We start from the raw sequence: 15,729 nt of genomic DNA, 5'->3' as shown, positions 1-15,729 counted from the left end.
TTATCCTGCTGAATAGCAGGCCTGATAATGTCACACCTTTGCAAAATCTTTTTGAGGCACTCCAGAGAATACAGCAGATATGGCACTGCTTATCATTAAGAATACTCATAAAATCAAGAACTGTAATTTTTATCATTTATTCTTGATGATTTCATTGTTCGATATTTGGGAAGCCATTGACTTTCCTATTTATAATCCTAAATAATTCACAGCTTGAAGCAATCAGCACAAGTTTTAAAAGAATTTGAATGAATCCAGCTGTCCATACTTCAATGCCCAACATCCCACAGGATCTGGTAATTTGATTCCTACCTGGATTATTTTCTTGTACAATGTCTTAATTTTCAGGAGTTCAAACCATGCGTGACAAACTAATTTTCTTCATTATGTTACAGGATACTCTAAGTACTACCAAGAGAGACTGCAGAGAGTAAATCAATTTGAGTGTGAAGGACAATATAATGGGAATGTGGTTTCAGATCATAGTCTGAGTATAAACCCCAAAACCTATTCTTTTCATTGTTGAGCATTATATGTTTGTGGTTGTTTGGGGCTCCAGTTCAAAAGGGTGACATAGGAAGATCCTGAACTCTCCTTCCACAAACATGCTGAATCTGTACCAACATAGTGGACAATGTCCTCTGAAGAAAACCTAAAAACTGAATAGCTCATTTGCAAAACCAACAGTGAAGTTTGTGCTAAAGGCTAGGTCACAATCTCATCACAGCACCCTCTGTGCACAGACCCACAGTCTGGAGGAAACTCAACCATGAGCTTCTCCCTAAGGAGCAAAGAGTTTGAACCCCATATTGGGCACCACAAGTTTTAAGACTTGCACCTGAGAAACAACACCCCAAAACATCTAGCTTCAAAAACCAACATCTACAAGGACACCAACAAGACGTGAACAAACTGAGAAGTGCTTTTAAAGGACTCTTTTGTACTAACTCACCTTCCATAGGACCCAACACAGAGGAAGTTGATCCAGAAGCTCCCAGACTTTTAAGTGATTGAGATTCGTTGACTAATCTTAAATCATCAGCCGGAGGGACAGGGATCTAATTCAGCTAACATTCAGGAGCCTGGTGGCTCATGGATACCATCTTCAGCTCTCCCTCTGCCTCCAGCAAGCCAGCAGACACCATCTTTGTTCTCTTTAAATGCTGAGTATTTCTCCCCCGCCCCCAGCCAGCAGAAGCCACTTTATGTGCTCTGCCTCCTGCTTTCCTTTACCTGACTGACAACATCTTTTTTTTTTTTTTCCTCCAAATTCTTTTTTCTTTTTTTAACCTGGTGGACACCATCAGCAGACTCTCCCTCTGCCTCCCTGTAGGACACCAGTATCTCTCTGAGAGGAGGTTTTGCATATGTCTTGTGCCCCTGGTTTTTGGTGTTGCTACTTATGGGATGTTACTTAATTGCCTGGCACTGAAAGCTGGTGGATTTGTGGTCCTAGGTCTGGTGAAACTGTAACAATCAGAGAGTTCTTGGAAGACTACTATTCCCAGGACACTGCACAGAGACCAGACTGAAACACAATCCCAGTCTTTCTGAGAAAGAGGCCCACTTACCTGTCCTGGAGCTTTGGCTTGAAGGGTAGGCTTCCCGTCTGGCACACAACTAGGTGCTTAGGAAAGGCCCAGAGGTGGGTGGGGATGGGAGGCTGATACCTGCAGAGTTTCTCTCTCCTTCTTCCTTGCTCCAGCTTGCCGGTATGTCTCAGAAAGGATCTCATATCTTTATCTGATGACTCAATTTTTATGGGTTGGCTGCCAGGGGATCTGGTGGCCTATGGTGCTTATGCTTGTGAGTCCCTTTAACCAAAGTAAAATGAGTTCTTAAAGGTCTATCACCCCCAGGGCACAGCAAGAGGCAATAGACCCAGAAGGCCAGTCTTTCAATAAAAAGAACCTGTTAACTTGTTATCATAGCTGCAACCTAAGGGTCAGACTTCTAATTAAAACACTAATCCATAGGTTGAGTGTAATCTTTTCCAAAGACCTCAAAGGGTTGGCATGTTGTTGCTGTTCTCCCCTGGCCACACTCCAGAGCATCACATATATAACTATAGCTATAATTAATAATGCGCTATTGCAGTTTTGAAAGTACCTAGGAGATAAGACCTTGAAAGTTCTCATCACGAGAAAAAAAGTGTAACTATGTGTGCTGACAGATTTTAACTGGACTTATTGTGGTAATTAAGATCAAATCATTATATTGTGCACCTGAAATTAACATGTTGTGTCAATTATACTTAAAAAAAAAAAAAAGAAGTTGTTGGGCACAGTACCTATTGGTAGTAGCAGTGGTCACAGTATAGGCCCCAGCTGCTGAGCCTCAAGGAAGGATGAAAATTTTGTGGGCACTCAATAAACTCTTATTGACTGAGAGTTCTGTTTTTGGTCCAGCATGACTGCTTAGCTATTTTTATATGCACTGATGGAAGTTCTTGACAGACTTCTGGGTGGGGCTAGGGACTCACTGGGTATGATTAATGGCCTAAGAAAAAAAATCTAATTTTTATCTTCTTGTAGATCAGATTTCCGGGAAGACAACTTAGAGGAAATCCTTACTGATAAAAATACCTAAATTTTGTTTTCCAGCAATGTCCCCAGTATATTAAAACAAACTCCAGTTACAGCATAGATAGAATATTAAAATAACCCTTGACAAGAAAGTTTTGGTGAGAAATATATCTTTTCTTCTTCAGCATTGAGGGAATAGAAAGCACAAAAATATTTGAAATTGCAGTCTTCCATTAGCTCTGAATTAGCATGATAAAAATTTGCCAGTGACTAAAGAAAATTTCTGTTCCAGGTAATGAAAACCAAATTGAATAAAAAACTACAAATAATACAAACAACACATTTATTTAGAAAAATAAACTGAAAATGCTGTTTGGTACATTTTCCCATGAAGCATAGATAAATGGCTATAAAAAACTCTTATATGTCAAATACAAATTACAAATGATTTTTTCAATTAAGAGAACAAACAGATGTTCAACACAGATGTTTAGTGTACAGTTCACTGTATTTGACTTCTTGGCTGTTAATGATATAAAATGATTTTCACTAAAAAAACATTAGATCCCGTTTTCATTCATTTGATCACACTGATGCTTTTTCATTATTATTCTCTACCTGTTCTTTAATCTGTGACATCATTTTTTTATTAGATAACTGATTTTTTTCAAGAAGAAAGAGAAATCAATGTCTGGAGAATTCTTAAATGTTTTCTTTTGGGGCTCCTGCAAGAAACTAACTGTTGTGGTCTCAAAACTCATGGGACCATCTGTGCAAATATCAGTACACATCATACCCTGAATGGAAGTGACAGTGCAAACAGTTACAAGTGCATTGAGAAGTAATCAGTTAAGAACTGACCTCCCCCACCCCCCAGCCAATATGGGGTAAAGAATTGAATGCAGAAACTTTTCAAGCAATTGACAACAATACTCTTATTCCATTATGGCTTTGAGGGTGCACACAAGGTGGCAAACATCCTCTCTCTCTGCAAACAGCAACATTCTGTCCTCGTACTATTCGTTGCTGCAGTGTTCCCATTTGTTCAGTTTTCTGTTTGTTTTTGCTGCTGTCTACATATTTTCAAATGCTGTGTAGTTCTGGCTATAACAACCTCTGTTTCTACACTTTCACCATCCCAAATGATAAGTCAGTTTATAATTTACTAGCTTAATTACTGAATATAAATTTTCTTGGGTATCTATTTGGGAATAATTCCTATGGTAAAATAAAATGGGTTTTGTTTGGCTTTTCTTTTTTTGGTTTTTTGTAGGCTTGTTTAGTCCTTTTCATCTTTTTTTTTCTTTTTTTTTCTTTTTTTTTTAATCTTCTTCGTAATTTCTGAGTGAAGAGATTTAAGGCTGTGGCTTTTTTGCCCCCATGGCTCTGCTCCTGGCTGTTAGTCTGGAGGCAGATGGTTTTATGTGGACCCTATCAGTGGTCATTTGTGCTCCAGAGTTGAAGGGTTTGCTGCTCCAAGATAGACGGGTTCCTTGTTACTTCAAAATTAGATCTGGCCTCAAGAAGTCATAATGATGAATCTGAAGTGAGAAAAATGAACTGACATGCCTCCAAATAAAGGTATTCCTTCCAACTTGAAGGAGCTGTCAGAAAAAACCAAAAGGCAAAAGATCAGTTTAAATAGCAAGTGTAGTTTAACAAATACATAAAATTATTAAAAATGAAAAAATCATTTATAGTACTCATAATTTAAAATTCTTCAAATTACCAAAGATTTTACTTTAAATGTATAAACATATTTTAAGCATATATTCCATTGAAATTATATATATGAACACAATATTTGATAACTTATTCATCAAAATTTAATAGTAGCATGTTTATATTTCAGTGGAAAGATCTCATCTCAAATAGTTTTTAAAACTTCAGATAAAGCCGTTCACTTGCAAATATACCAAGTTTTCAAGATATTTTATAAACTTTAAACCTTTTAAATATATATCACCCACAAAAAAGAGTTAACTGGAGTTCTCTTGTGGCGCAGCAGGTTAGGCATGTGGTGTTATCACTGTAGCAGCTCTGTTAGCAGCTCTGTTTGCTACAGTGGCACAGGGTCGATCCCTGGGCCAGGAACTTCCAGGAAAAAAAAGAAAAAAAAAGTTAACCAAGAAATTATATTTATTAAAGTAAACATTTTAAAAACAAAAATTCTTTTCAAAACATTTTGCTTAATGCAATCTTTCATTGCCATTTATATAGTCTCAATATATTACGAAATTGCCAAAAAGATACCCTTTTCCTTGATGAAGCAGACCTGCCAAGGAATGAGTCTTTTACTTCATGCATATCTGTGATACTTTCCAATTAGTACCTCAAAATTACTTATATCCACATTTGTAATTAGTAAGTTTTCTGAAAATAATAGTAAATGAACCTAGCCATAAGTTGTGGGTTTGATCCCTGGCCTCACTCAGGGGATTAAGGGGTCAAGGATCTGGCACTGCCGTGAGCTATGCTGTAGGTTGCAGACATGGCTCCGATCCTGCCTTGCTGTGGCTGTGGCACAGGCCAGCATCTACAACTCCAATTCCTAGCCTGGGAACCTCCACATGCCCCGGGTGTGGCCCTAAATACAAAAATGAAAACAAACAAACAGAAAAACTAAAAATAGTGTTACCATATGAACCAGCAATCCCAGTGTTCCTGGGCCTCTATTTGGAAAAGAAGAAAGCTCTAATTTAAAAAGATACATGCACCCCAATATTCATAGTGGCACTATTTACAAGAGCCAAGACATGAAAGCAATCTAAATGTCCCTCAACATACGAATGGATAAAAATATGTGAGAGATATATATAATATATACATGTACATATATATGTAATTTTGTATACACACATGCATATATATACACACACATGCTCATGAACACACACTGAGTAGACCTTTACTCAGCCATAAAAAAGAATGAAATAATTGCATTTGCAGCAACACAAATGGAAATTGGGAATGTGGGATTAACATATACATATAAACCAAATAAACAACAAAGACCTACTATATATTATAAGGGAACTGTATTCAATATCTCATAATAACATATAATGAAAATGAATATGAAAAATAATATGTGTGTGAATGTGTATATATATATATATATATATATAAAACTGAATCACTGCTGCACACTTGAAACATTATATATCAAGTAGAGCTCAATAAAAAATTTTTTAAATTAAACTAAAAATACTTTAAACTACCACATTTTTTGTATGCCTGCTTCAAATACAGAAACATGTAATACATCATCGCAATTTTACAAGTTAAATAAAATTACTCAGCATTAATATAATGAAATATAAATCACAAACACCATGATTTTATGTAACTAATAATGAGTTGAAGTGCTCTTGGAAATGCTTTCTGACCCATTCTTCAGATCAGTGAGTTAATTGTTCCATTCTGTTCAAAAAGGCTTTACTTAAAACTAATTAATTTTTTCTGTCACATTTCGGATGGAAGAAGTCAAAGTTTTTAAGCTTTTAGGGTCACTTTTTTCATTTTTGTAAAATTTTCCAGACTCAAATGTGATAAGCAGAATATGAATGATACTAGATAATTTTTATATTTTGAGCCATTAAATGTCAAATTAAATTATGTAAGTAGCATCTAAAGTGTCTGAGAGCATTTCTACACAGTAAGGGCAACATGATTTTAAAATGTCAAAGACAACAAATAAGGCTAAGGTAAAGCTAAATATGTTACAAAAAGTTTGTCCAAACAGAAGTGTATTATAATTCTATTTCTTTAAAAGTTGGTGTAATTTTTGTGATTCTCTTCTTTGGAATCTATATTTGTTAAGTATAAATACATAAATGTGGATATACAAATTATATATTGTTACAAAATATATTTTATATAGGAAATAAGTACACAAATAATATTATATATAAGTATATATAATTTAAAAGTTTTAACTATGAGACAATGTTTCATGAGTCTGCTGTATTTTAAGAAATAGTGACTATGAAGATATCAAGGTCAATTCAAAGAAAATCTGTCATAGTTCCTTCCATTAAACTATTAACAGCAAGAAGTTTTCATTTAATTTAGTTAAATAAAAATGCATGGTATTCCAACTACAAGCCAGATATTATGTCAAACATGAAAAATGGAATGATAAAAAGTTAGATTTCTATTGTATCAAAACACACATCACTTGTTATATGAAGCCATGAAGTACATATTCTAACCAATTTCTTGGCTCTGATAAGATGAAGTCAAGGTCAGCACTTCCACCAGTAAGCCAAATCTGCCGCTCCCCACACCATTCATTTAACACTGTCACTACAGAGATGATTATAAACTTGATTTGTAACAAGTAGCAGAGCCCACACGGACTGACATATTTACTACCTGACTCTTTACAGAAAAAGTTTGCCAATCCTAGTCGAGTCTACCTAAATTTATTGTAGTATTACTTATGAATCTACAATTTCCAAATGGATTGACAATTATTTTAACTATATTTGCTGAACTGTCTATATTGTGTTAGATTTTGATATGCTATTATTATCATGCAACAATTCACATACATACATAATGTATCTCTGGACAGTGGTCATTTATTTCCTTTCCAGTATACATTTCAGATTGAAGCTTTTTGGGGGGGGATTGTAAAATTTACAAATTCTATGAGACAGCATTGAATTTATAAACTAAGTGGGGCAGAATTAACAAATGTACAGTATTAAGCATTCATATCAGAAACAGTGGATCATCACAATTATTTTGACCTTCACCTTAGGTTGCTCAGTGCTTTATTAGTTCTTTCATAGACACTTTAATATTTCTTATTAGGTTTATTCCTAGATAATGTATAGCTTTCATTGCTATTTGGATAGAACATTTTAAAATTATATTTATACTTATTACTGATATAGAGGAAGATATTGAATTTTTAAATAGTATTATACATAGCTAATTTACTACTTTTTCTTATGGTTCTAATAGGTTTTTGTCAATTTCCTTGGATTACCTAGATAAATAATCATATTGTCTATAAATACTGGTAATTTCATCCTTATTTTTCAAAATTTAGAACTTATGTGGTTTTTGTTTCTGTCTTATTTCATTTTTTAGTATCTCTAATAAAATGTTGAACAGTGTCAGTGATAAGAAATGGCTCATAAAACCATTGCATTTTGATGCCTTATTTAAGCGGGAGGTTTTTCCTACTTTTCATTTTCTTCTCTTGTAATTGGCTGTTTAAAGATTTCTTGGAGCTTTTGGTCATTTATCTTTTTCTACAAAATTAACTATTTTATCCGCACTGAAACATAGAAGTTCCATAAGTGCTCTCCTCTCTCAAGTTCCTAAAGTTCCTCATTTGTTTCTTCTCTCTATTTTCTTTTCTTCCTAGTCTTCAATAGTGCTATAGACAATCTTGGTGACACTCCAAAACTTGTATATTAAAATCTAATTCCCAATGTGATGGCATTTGGACACATAGCCTTTTGGAGGTGAGTAGTTTTGAAGGCAGAACTCTCATGAGCAGAGTTAATATTCTTATAAAGGAAAAGCCAGAGATTCTCATCCATTCTTCCATATATGTATAACTGAATCACTTAATTGTATAGTAGAAATTATCTTGTGGTAGTTAAATGCAAATTAGAATTATCATGAGATACCACCTCACACCAGTCAGAACTGCCATCCTTAATAAGTCCACAAATAACAAATGCTGGAGAGGGTGTGGAGAAAAGGGAACCCTCTTGCACGGTTGGTGGGAATGTAAATTGGTACACCCACTATGGAAAACAGTGTGGAGGTACATTAGAAATCTACACATAGAACTACCATATGAGCCAGCAACCCCACTCTTGGATATATATCTGGACAAAACTTTCCTTAAAAAAGACACATGCACCCGCATGTTCACTGCAGCACTATTTACAATAGCCAAGACATGGAAACAATTCAAATGTCCATTGACAAATGATTGGATTAGGAAGATGTGAGATATATATAAATAAAATATATAATGGAATACTACTCAGCTATAAAAAAGAATAAAATAATGCCATTTGTACCAACATGGATAGAACTAGAGACTCATCCTGAGTGAAGTCAGTCAGAAAGAAAAAGACAAATACCATGTGATAACACTTTTATATCTGGAATCTAACATATGGCAAAAAGGAACATTTCCACAGAAAAGAAACTCATGGACTTTGAGAATAGACTTGTAGTTGCCAAGGGGAACTGGGAGGGAGTGGGATGGATTGGGAGCTTGGGGTTAATAGGTGAAGACTATTGCCTTGGGAATGGATTAGCAATGAGATCCTGCTGTGTAGCACTTGGAACTATGTCTGGTCACTTATGATGGAGCATGATAATGTTAGAAAAAAGAATGTATACATGTATGTGTAACTGAGTCACAATGCAGTACAGTAGAAAATTGAGAGAACACTGTAAACCAGCTATAATGGAAAAGAATAAAAATCATTATTAAAAAACTGAAGCCCTTGCACAATAAAATATGATAGAAAGTCTACAAAAAAGAAATTATCATAGCATTGTAAATCAACTGTACTTCAATAAAACTTTTAAAAAAATAAAGAATACAAGAAGGACACAGGAAATGGACTTTCACTAGACACTGAATCTGTAGGTGCCTTGATCTTGGACTTTCTGCCTCTAGCTATAAGAATTAAATGTCTGTTGTTTAGGATATCCAATCTGTGATGTTTTTGTTACAGCAGCCCTAACAAATTTAGGCACATGGCAAAATATTTTTTGACACTTTTTCAAAATAAATTATTTTTACATCATAATGGTGGCTAATTTGTTTTTTATGTTTATTAGTTTTTCTTATCCATTTTCTTTGAAATCATTTAGTTATTCTTTTCTCAGTTTTTTTATTTGAATTATAGCTGTCATTTTGAATTTTATTGCATTATAAGATAATAAGACCTGTTTGGTAATCCAAATTCCCAAATATTTGTGTTTCCTAATGTGAATAAAAGGACAGCAAAATATTTTCTCCTTCTCTATGAAAATAAAAATGACCTTGAGTTAATGGTCTGTTTCCATGGAAACCTAATACTGGTAGAATGGCAGCTGTATTAGTAGGCAGCAATTCTTATGATAAAAATAACCCCAGATTTGTAAACTGCATCTGGACTTGGGGGGCTTTGAATGACTATTATCACCTTGTGGGATTTTATGAGTGAGATGTATTCTTGTAACTGGCGATGTTCTTTGCTTACAGAGAGTTATAAAATATACTGATTCCTACTTGGGACATGGAAAGTATTAGAATAAGTCTCTCACCTATTCATGCTCTCAAATTTATACCTGAGCTGTCACTTTTCAGGGTTGAAGAAAGACCTTAGTCCTATATACCTGTGGGAAGTGTCATATTAAAGAATCATCTGAAGACATTTCTCCAAAGAGAGACAGACGGCAAAAAAAAAAAAAAAAAACAGAACACGCACGTGAAAAGATGGTCGACATTGCTAATTATTAGACAAATGCAAGTCAAAACTACAGTGAGGTATCACCTCACACCAGTCAGAATGGCTATCATCAAAAAGTCTACAAACAATAAATGCTGGAGAGGATATGGAGAAAAGGGAACCCTGCTATATTGTTGGTGGAAATGTAAATTGGTGCAAACACTATGGAAAATAGTACGGTGGTACCTTGGAAAACTAAATATAGAATTAGCATGTAAACCAGCAATCCCACTCTTGGATATATATCCAGAGAAAACCATAACTCAAAAAAATGCTTGCACTTCAATGTCAGTTGCAGCACCATTTATAATAGCCAAGACACGGACGCAGCCTAAATGTCCATCAATAGAGGAATGAATAAAGATGTGGAACATACATGCATACTACTCAGTCATAAAAGAATGAAATAATATCATTTGCAGCAACATGGAGGGACAAAGAGATTATCATACTGAGTGAAGTCAGACAGAGAAAGACCAATACCACATAGTATCACTAACATGTGGAATCTAATAAGAATGATACAAAAGAATTTATAAAGCAGAAAAAAAACTCACAGATTTCAAAACCAATCTTATGGTTACCATAGGTGAAACTGTTGTGGGGAGTGAAGAATTGGAGAGTGGGAATAGTATATATAGGCTACATGTAAAATAAATGATTAACAAGAACACTGGAGTTCCCGTCGTGGCGCAGTGGTTAACGAATCCGACTAGGAACCATGAGGTTGCAGGTTCGGTACCTGCCCTTGCTCAGTGGGTTAACCATCCGGCGTTGCGGTGAGCTGTGGTGTAGGTCGCAGATGCGCTCGGATCCTGCGTTGCTGTGGCTCTGGCATAGGCTGGTGGCTACAGCTCCGATTGGACCCCTAGCCTGGGAACCTCCATATGCCGCTGGAGCGGCCCAAGAAATAGCAAAAAGACAATAAATAAATAAATAAATAAATTTAAAAAAAAAAAAACAAGAACCCACTGTATAGCACAGGAAAATCTACTCGATAGTTTGCAATAACTTATTTTTTCTCAAAAAATAATGGATGTATTTATATGTATGGCTGATTCACTTTGCTGTACTCCTAAAACTAATACAACATTGTAAGTAAACTATACTCCAATAAAGGTAAAATATATATATATATACATATATATATATGAAATTAAAAAAAAAAGCACCTGATTCCCTGATTCTTCCTTACTGACTTGATTATTGCAAATAATAAAACCATTGCCAAATGTGGCCAATTACAATCATGTGAAATTAATTATCTCATTGAGCCTAAAATTAGTAGGAATGGGTGTTAGATTAGTTTTCATTTATGAATGTATTAAAATGCAACTGGCTTCAATATTCTATTATGCATAGAAGACTAAGCATGGTCAGAAGGAAGTAGAAGGGAGGACTACGCAACCCCTGCAATTTGTTGTAGAGCACGAAGATGTAACTAACACCCAGGTCCCCTCTAAAAGATGTCACTGATAATTCCTTGTCTTGGTCATGAAATGCCCACAGCAAGGCAATATGATGAGAGGAAGAATTTTAAATAAGACTTTAAAATCCTCTTTTGGAAAGAATTAACCAAAATGAACAAAATAGCATAGTGGAAGAAGTTGGGCATAATTTTTTCAAGATGTGCAAAAAAAGTTTCAAGGACCTTTTAATGATAAAAAATCTGGGATAATATGGTTCTTAAAAGCTAAGGAGGCAATGTGTTAACCAGTTTGAAAGAGAAAGTAAGAGAAGCATTCTTGACAGACAAAAAGACACAGGTACATTTTTTAAAACACTGTATGCTAATTCCTTTCACCCATTAGTATGTTTTGTATTCTTCCTGTTAATAAAGTCCAAGTTCTAGGTTTAATTGCATTAGTTATATACAGATACACATAGAATGCAGTACATATGATTTAATTAGAAAAAGATAGTTATGGATGCACTTCACTGTAATCTTTTAGTTCCATTAAACATCAAGCTAGTTTGAAAACACATTTTATTTCATGCTTCACAAACTATGAATATTGAGAAAATTACCTTGAAAATGATTATTTTGATATGAGGAAAACGATATTGCTAATTCTAGCATCATGTTCTACCTGGGCAAAACTAATTTCTTTGTATGAACTATCTATGACATTTTCTAGAATGTAGGTATTACTCTCTCAAAGCTGCCCCGTTTTCCTGAGCCCAGCAGCAGCACAAGTGCTGCCTAAGAAATCCGTATATCTGTAAGGAAGACACATTGAACAAACTTGTAGGTAATGCTTGAGGTATTGAGGATATTTAGTGAGTACACATGTGCCGGACAAGGCAACAGTTTAGAGAGAGGATATTTAAGTCTTTAAGGCCTTATGATCATTTTCTAAAATAAGTACCTGATACCCTACAGTATCATGCACCTAAGAATTGCTCTTCTCATCTGAGATAGTGTGTCAGACGTGACATTCAATAACTCTAGTTCTAAATTATCGAGTCTAGCTCCAAAATTTACACAGTCCAGTTAAAAATAAAATGCATGGCCCACATTCAAAAAGCAGTTTTAAAAAAAACCCGGAGTTCCCATCGTGGCGCAGTGGTTAAGGAATCCAACTAGGAACCATGAGGTTGCAGGTTCGGTCCCTGTCCTTGCTCAGTGGGTTAACGATCCGGCATTGCTGTGAGCTGTGGTGTAGGTTGCAGACGCGGCTCGGATCCCGAGCTGCTGTGGTTCTGGCATAGGCTGGTGGCTACAGCTCCGATTCAACCCCTAGCCTGGGAACCTCCATATGCCGTGGGAGCGGCCCAAGAAATAGCAAAAAAAAAAAAAAAAAAAAAACAAATTCTGTCCTTTTTTACCCAGTCTTTATATCTTTGTAGTTGCTATTTAATGCCATGATTCCTTGGTAAGGGTTGAATACAGACCACAGGTTGAATACAAACCCCCACACACCTTGGAGATCTTCCCTGCAAGTCAGAGCACATCACAGGGCTGTCAGAGTTTTGGGGTTTGCCTCTAGGGAGCCAGAAGGCAACAGTCATCTTTGGTATGGGAAGGGAAGTAAGTGGCCAGGAGCTCATCCAGGTGAGAGGTGAATATGGAACCATACCTGAGGGAAAACGTCAAGTCCCCAGCACATTCTCCATTATCCTATCAGACTTCACTTACACAAGACAAACTCAAAAATATCAAGACAGTGACTAACAAGCATTAAACACATTGTTTGGGGGAGATGTAGGCATGATGGGGGTCTCGTGAGGGCAGGGCCCTATGCAACTGTGATGGTCATGCACATGAAGATGACCCTGCAATTCTATCCCATATAGACAATTTCATCTGTCCTATTCCAAGCCTCAACAGTGAAATTCAAAACAGCCCCAACCACAAGTCCCCCTTTGCCTAATACTATTCCCTTATTTTGTTTGGTTTTTCATTCAAAGGTAATTACATAAGAACAATGCATATGAACTATAAGGATTAACACAAAATCAGTTTAAGGAATGCCTAAAACATTTATATGAAAAATAAATATTTTTATTCATTTTTATAATTACTAGTGTCCACTAGTTAAGATGGCGACATCTTCACACAGAAAAACAGAATGTTTAAATAATGTGTAAATTAGCCAGGCAAAATTTATCTTCTGAAATAACGACATAGTTTGTAAAATCCATGTATGGTATATAAGCACTAAAGAAATGAATTGAGAAAAACTCTCTAAGAAAATCATCAATAGATATAAATAAAAATAAAGAAGTTCTCTTGTCCATGGAACATTAGCATTCACACAGCAAAAAGTTCTTTATTATTTTTTTAAATTGTTATCTTTCTTTTTTTTTTTTTTTTTTTTTTTTGTCTTTTTAGCTATTTCTTGGGCTGCTCCCACGGCATATGGAGATTCCCAGGCTAGGGGTTGAATCGGAGTTGTAGCCACCGGCCTACGCCAGAGCCACAGCAACTCGGGATCCGAGCCGCGTCTGCAACCTACACCACAGCTCACGGCAACGCTGGATGGTTAACCCACTGAGCAAGGGCAGGGACCGAACCCGCAACCTCATGGTTCCTAGTCGGATTCATTAACCACTGCGCCACGACGGGAACTCCATCTTTCTTTTTTTTACATACATATGTGTCCATGTAGAATCATACCAGTTTGAAAAAGTATTATTTTTCAATTATTTTGAAAATTAATTCAATTCAGTTACAATCAGTTTGATGATAATTTTTAACAATGGTGGAAATTATGGGTTTTTTGGTTTTTTGGTTTTGTTTTGTTTGCTTTTTAGGGCCGCATGTATGGCATATGGAAGTTCCCAGCCTAGGAGTTGAATCAGTCCAGAAATTATGTTTTATGAAGGATATTATTTCTGATAGTGAAGTTACTATGATGTGATACTGTTGTAAGATATTAATATATATTTATAATTTTATATATATATATAATAAGAACTATTCAAAAGCTTATTTTAGAAGCCCAGTTCATACTATTTTGGGAGAGTTGGTCAACATTTTGAAAAAATTTTATTATTTCTATATAAATGATATGATTAAATGTCATAATTAAAGTCTTCCAAAGAAAAAGAGTAAACAATGTGAAAAAAAGTAAGTCTGTTTCATCCCTTTAGAATCTAATCTGCAATTATTATCTTGAAGAATACTTTCTAAAACTCTTTTTCTACTGCTCCTTATGGGCACAAATTTATCATTACATTAGTCAAGACTACCACTAACTTATGCTTAAGTACATATCTAATCACTTACAAAATATTCCTTCCACAGGATATGTGTAATATATGCTTGCTTATTTCATTCATTCATTTGTCTAAATTATCTAGAATCCTATAGTGTTTCATGACTATTGGCTAATACTGTACTCTTTATATGGGTTGATCAATTAGCCAATTCTTGCAAATTCTAAGCACAGCCCCTAGTATGATTTATGTTGGAGTCTGGGGCCCAAAATTAATTTCCATTCCACAACAGTTTCAAAGACAAGAAAGATTTCTGAGACTCGGTTTCCTCAAGTGTTAAAAAAAAAAAAAAATGGAGTAGACATTAATATGTATATTCCAGGTGTGATGAAGAAAATAAATGAGATTATAAGTAAAAATGATTTTGTTGTGTTGACCTATTTCATTTTGACAAAGAGAATATTTAAACAAATACATGTTTTGGTAGATAATACCACAGGAGAACAGCCATAATCTGTGTCCTAGCTCCAACAGCTGAAGGAAGCAATGGTAGTGGATTCATTAGGAAATAAAACTAGAGGCAAAATAATTGCTTTGCCATTTTCCTTCTGTTGTTATTAACAAAATCAGCACTGGCCGCTTTTGCAACCAAAAAGTTATAAGTGCTTTCTAATATGTAATTAGTGTAGGACAATAAACTGCATGGTGAAAAACACAGAAGAGTAAATAAATGCTAAAAGAATAGTCAGCAGGACACTTGTCTTTTCCTGTGAACATAGGAAAGTACACTTTAATGAAGATATTTACTTCATAATCTGAGAAGTGGGGGCTTTGGCTGTATATAAAACCGAATTTACTTTTATAGGTTTACCTACCCTGGCTCCCCTTGATCTTTACGAATGGCATTCAGAGGACAGTCTTGTTTTTGTGTTTATTTTATGTTGTTTCTGAAAAATCTCTGCTCTCATAATGTTTTCATTAGCCTCGTCCAAACAGGAATATTACTCATGCTAATGACTGTGAATTGTTTTCTCTAAAGCCAGACATGTTTTTAAAACCTC

At 35.1% G+C, this 15,729-nt stretch overlaps 1 protein-coding gene across 3 annotated transcripts in view; it reads right to left on the bottom strand.

The window, feature by feature from the left end:
* Nucleotides 2,852–15,729, bottom strand: part of PRR16 (proline rich 16) — a 265,010-nt gene continuing 252,132 nt past the window's right edge. For all 3 annotated transcript variants that reach the window (XM_021084675.1, XM_021084676.1, XM_013987588.2), the window contains exon 3: nt 2,852–4,129. The gene's annotated coding sequence lies outside the window, so the exon portion shown is untranslated. The remainder of the gene's footprint in view (nt 4,130–15,729) is intronic.

Source organism: Sus scrofa, chromosome 2 (genome assembly GCF_000003025.6).
Source record: "Sus scrofa isolate TJ Tabasco breed Duroc chromosome 2, Sscrofa11.1, whole genome shotgun sequence".
In the NCBI taxonomy this organism is placed as follows: Eukaryota; Metazoa; Chordata; class Mammalia; order Artiodactyla; family Suidae; genus Sus; species Sus scrofa.
Note: the sequence above shows the minus strand (reverse complement) of the source record. Positions and strands in the feature narration are given on the sequence as shown.